The sequence below is a fragment of the Silene latifolia genome, chromosome 1, assembly GCF_048544455.1.
Source record: "Silene latifolia isolate original U9 population chromosome 1, ASM4854445v1, whole genome shotgun sequence".
In the NCBI taxonomy this organism is placed as follows: Eukaryota; Viridiplantae; Streptophyta; class Magnoliopsida; order Caryophyllales; family Caryophyllaceae; genus Silene; species Silene latifolia.
In genome coordinates, this window is record NC_133526.1 from 170,145,290 (window position 1) to 170,151,289 (window position 6,000).

The window sequence follows — 6,000 nt, forward strand, 5'->3', positions numbered from 1 at the left end:
TAATAGAAATCGTGTTTGGTTTGTTGGTTAGTGGTGTCTCACATGTGACTGTCTGTGTCTCTGCTAAATGAGGAGACTACGTAGTAGTTAAGCAGTGAGACTGTTAAACATGGAAATATAATTAAATGACTAATTTGGTCTTGCTTCTTAATTATGTCGTTGACCATTGAAAATTTTTGGCCTGAATTGCTCTGAAAATAAGGTGTTTTGGTATTTCAGATGTACAATATACAAATGACGCAGATAGGATTGCTCATTCAGTCATTCCATAGATTCAACCACTTAGTGTGTGATCGGAAACTTAATAGGATTGCTCATTCCATTGCAAAAGCTGCTATGGACTGATCATGACTATTTTTTTAAAAAAAAAAAAGAAGTTAGTGTTAGATCAAATACAAATTAAGCTCCAATATCTTTTAACCAAAGTCTCGAGTGTATGGTTAAATCGGCCTTGAGAGCATAGTCACATTACTCTCAAGTCATAAAAAACATTCCCAAGATTGCTATCGGAGAGGCTTGAACATAAAACCCTTCAAATTTCAACCAAGTTTTAATCACTAAATTCCACCATTACGAGCAAAAATGTTCACTTCTAATTACATACTACCTATTATCATATGCATTGCATAGCAAAACTCCTAATTCCTAAATCCTAATCTATGGTTTTAAAGTTTTCACTTTAATACTCTGAAGCTTAGTCTATACGAGTATATTCTTTCTTTCAGGACCTATGTAGATCATCAATTAGTCTTTGAAGGTACAAGGTTTCACTAATCTTAATTTAGTGATCTAACATTTGGGCTAAGTTCTCATTGTCGGCCTATGTGACTCTTTGCCAATTCAAAATTATCAAGAAACTATGCTTTCACTTTCACATATGAATAGAGGGGTCCCAAACTGTAGCGTAATTGGCGGCTTCACTATTACAAGAAAATCAAGCTATGAGTGTTTTAAGCTGGCTTGTCGAGCCCTTGGAATAATTTTTGTTGGCTCATCACCAACTCAAGTAGAGGTTGACCGAATCCAAGCCGATCTCAAGCTAAGTTAAGACCCAGATCAGAAGCTCAAGCTCCTAATACTCTCCGGCATGTGTCATATTTGCTTTTTGGAGAGAATAACTAAAAGCTTTTGCTTTCCTATATGGCTGGCTATATGGAATACTTATTACATAGCAAATGACCACAATACCCCCACAATCCACCTGCTCTTCTACCCAAGACCCAACCCACACCACACTAAGGCTTAACCCAAACCCACTGCACTCACGACCCACCCAAAAGACCACCGCACCCAAGCCCTAACAACAACCAACCCCACTTCACAAGAAATACAAAGTGCGAATGAGAAAGTCTTGGGTACCATTTCAACGTACACCCTACCAGTAAGAACAATAATTAGGCTTCTAATTGGTAAGAGTATACGATAAGCTTGTACACATGATATACCAAAGAATTTCAAAAGTGCGAATCCAATATATAAACTTGATCTATGGAATGGACTAAAATCCTAGTGAAGAAATGCTACCATTTCAAAATTCCAGACTCTTCGCTCTCTTATTATGAATCGTGAACATTTTGAAAAAAACCCTTCATACTATATGATTTAGCCATTCCATATTTCCATCCAACTAATACGAAATGTATCGCAATCAAATATCACAACAATTTTTATACACCCAAAATTTGACAAAATTATTGCAAACACGAACTCGGAATGCACAATCTCACAAATCTTGCAACACTGTAGACCTGAAATCTCATTCAAAACATTCCTCAAGTAGCAAAGTTAATAAACTCATTTCTTTCCTTTACTAAAAAGGCAAGGCAAAATCTATTTTCTTCGTTAGAAACAATTCCAAAGAATGCAAATAGAAGCGAAACAACAAGCACAAAAGCAGTGAGAAGCACAAGATTAAATCTAAGACTGGGAAAAACTTTACTCCATTGTAGCTTGCTCTTTTCCCTCTCCCACTTAATATCCCCAAAAGATAACTTAAGCCCAGGTTCCCCCATTGTTACCTCACTTCCGACCAAAATCGAGTTGTTTACTCCCTGAATATTATTGCTTATGTAGATATTCATGCCACAACATTCTGGTACTTCTTTCATACTGCTATGAGTTACGCTCATCACTGCACCTACGTTGCTTCCATCTACGTTGACCCGATCAAAGGTGGCATGACTACCCTCTTCTCCAGTCATGAGCTGGTGCACTAACCCCAGTAGTTTGGCACTAGTTTCAGAACTCCCTTCTTTAGAGTTGATGGAGCTCTTCATGTTTTTTTTTTTGGTGCCACCTTAAGACTTTTGTGCCTCCTTAAAAATAATCTAGATCTGATTTCTATTTTCCTTCTAGCACAAGTAAAACCTAGATTCCCTAGGAATAACTTCAAAAAGACACAAACTTCGATGCACAGCTTGTTCAATGTAGTGAGCTGTAAGTTTCAAAGCGATGTCTAGATGTCATAAACTCATGGTAAGACTCTTAACTAAGAGTCTGAAGAGGAACTCTAGGGTGGACGGCAAAGAAATATGCGGAGATCAGAGAACACTCTTTATAAGACTTTTTATGTTTTCAGATATAATAAAGAGTAAAGACCCAACGAGTACTTAAAACCCAACGATTGAACAAGCTGTGCTTAAAGCCTAGGAAGGTAGTAGTTACAGCCACAAGTACTTAAAACCCAACGATTTTCTAAAAAAAGACATAACTCTCTTAGTTAATCCTCTCAGAAGCATCTGCCTATTGCACATAATGATATGCTCCAAATTGTAGCCAAAACAAAGTACCTAAGTTTTGTAAATGAACGTAGTTATCCTAAGTTCTGTCTCTGTTATTGAAAAAGACGAAAACAAAATAACTATTCCCGTTGTGCAATGTCAAAATCAAATTGAAACAAAATAGCTAATGCTTTGAAAATGGAATGGAGTTACCCTAAGGAGAAGCAGATTTTTCACATTGTGGACATGATATCTTTCCGTTGTTGAAAAAAAGTATTTCTGTTATTCAATGTCAAGATCAAAAGAAGCGTGGGTCATTAAACTCTCGATTCCAAAAGTTCCGGTTTGCAATGTTTATACAAGCATCTACGCATCAGTAAGACAACAGGAAAGACAAAGAAAAATGGAAAAAAAGGTACAACAAAAATGAAACGATATTACCTTTCAAAGCAGGGTCCTGAGCAGTCGTCAGTCGTCACTTTCAGCACAGCCATTCTGGAGCCTTTAGAAACACTGCTCTATCCTTTGATCCTCTGTTTTTTTATCTATAGGCCTGCCAATTCAGTCTATCACATAATTCACATTTTTAATGGCTAATAATACATGCTAATATTTGGTGGGAAAACAAGAATGATGTACAAATCATTATCAGAAGCGATATCCACACAGAACAAGGTTGTCAGTACGTGTAAAGTGTTACGCTCGTGAACACACGTCACTGAGTATGAGTACGACCCTACTAAGACCAACATCATATCAAAACACCCAGCCTTTGTGAGACCTGAGCAGAATTATCCCCTGTATCCAGATAGAACCAGAATTACTAGATGAACACGTGAAAAGCGGGCAAGTCTTACTAGAATCTCCAGAATCAGGATGCCAATAGCCAGGTGAGAGGGAACACACTAAAGTATTTATCACTCAGTCCACTGAATCCAACAACAAACATTACCTCGTGCTTCAAGGGCTCTGAGGTCCCACAACGATGCCGGAGATTAGCCAGTGATAGGAAGAAGCATACATAAGCAAAAAGTGAGGGTGCAAGCTCTGAGCATCTATCACCCAAGTAAAGGATGTTACAAACGTAGGAGGCATTGTTATAAGGTAAGACAGTAAGAGCCATAGCGTGCTAAAATCATAATGCGAACAACAAGATCCTTGATGTTTTGAATCAACCTGATTCTCCTTCTCTAAGTAATATCTACTCTTTTTTTAACCAGTTCAGTGAGTAGTGAATACTATTCTGGTTGTGGTAACACTTACACAGTCCTACACTACTCGGTAACACCCCAGCCTCTCGTTGAGTATCCAATCTACATCATTCATAAATGATCAAATGATAGCTTACAATAATCGCAAATGGTCAAATGATCCATTAATAAACGCTTAACTTTCTACAGTCAACTATACCCTCAAAACATGAAGCCATCTAAATATCTAATTACGAAGCGGTGTGTTCAGCCAGTGTATACTACACTTGTTTCCTTCAAAGTAGAATGATAAATAAAGTCAACACTCCAACTCCAGCTTCACTTTTGATATCTCAATTTGATCAGTGCATCTTTAACCAACAAACCAAAAAAAAACCTATAACTTATCTAAGCTACTTTACGAATAACTGAACATTCAACATCCTAAGTTATGTAATTTCATAAAACAAGAAGTATAAACACCAAGAATGTAACATAAGAAAACGAGATTTATTATAATCTCGCAGATAACTACCCCATTCTAAGTTTTCATTGTCATATACTATAGCTAAATCTAGCTCTCTACAATCAACTCTAAAGTTACAGACTGCAAAATTTCAATCCAAACATGATAGCATAAGGTATCATCATCAACCCATTACAACACTCAAAGTTAGAGTGTTAAACAATGCGAGAATGCAAATCAAATAGACAATTACTAAAAAAACGCTGCCTCAGTTTCGCTTCTCTAGCTCTCTACAATCAACTCTAAAGTTACAGTAGATGATGTTGCACCAATGGCAACACGCAACATCATATACTGTAACTAAACTAGCTCTCTACAATCAACTCTTAAGTTAATTGGTTCAAAATTCAATTCAAACATGATAACATGAGTTATAATCATCAGCTCACTACCAAACTCAGAGTTAAACACTGCGACATTGCAATTCAAATAGACAATAACACAAGTATAATCAATCATACGGAACCTAGCAAAAGAAACAAACTTTTAAATCAGAAACTAGCATTTATACTGCAATATTGTCAATAGAAACACCGAGTAGTATCATTAAACCTACAGCTTTCTGGTATTTCTGCAAAATGCACAAAATTACCCCACATTATCTACTGTAAACCCTAAATCGCAATTTCATCACCACAAAATTAGCAATCAATCCTAACATTATCTCCTCATCGCACTCATTATAACTCGTAACATAAAGTATAATCAATCAAAATCAACATAACGAAAGAAACAGGCTTGCATAAATCATAAACTCCATTTATTTCGCCAAATTCTCCGTAAAAACACAGAGTAATTTCATCAAGGCAACATTCTCGCAATTCCACAAAATGCACAAAACCTACACCAAATTATCCACCTTAAACCCTAAATATCACATCATCATCATCTCCATCAGCAATCAAATCGCCAAAACAACGAAAAACTAAAATCAATTGTCATTATTATCGCCGAAGAGAATGCGAAGACGAGCAGCGAAGACACCAGACGAATCAAGCGAAGCTTCGTGAAGAAGACTAGACTTGATATGCGCCAGTCGTTCGACAAGAGAGCGGTGTTCATCTTCGAGATCGGCGGCGTCTTGTTGAAGGTCATGGATGCGATACTTTTGACCTAGTGATCGGCAACTGAGAAGAAGGATTCCAGTCATGGCGAAGAATTGGATGAAGCTGTGCTTTCTTTTCATGGCGTTTCTGAAGAAGCTCGGTGTTCGTTTTTCGGTGGTGGCGGTAGGGTTTGGTTGCGGTAGAGACGCCATTGTTGGTGCTAGTTGAAGGTCGGATGCAGGTGTGATTACTGATTAGTAGAGTTGGATAAATTACGAGTTGACGACCACAGAGGCATAGAGGGAGTAGGAGAGATTGGGAACCTAACCCGAGTGCTGAAAATTGGAACCGAACTAGAAGCCGATTAAAATTTCGGATAGATTTGTGAGAGACGTATAACGTGTTTCACTCTACATGAGACCGCATTGTTTTTTTGATGAAATTATCTGAATCGAATCGAATTTAATGGAGTTAATCGAATCAATCGAACTTAATAAATTTGAATTGATCGAATGAAA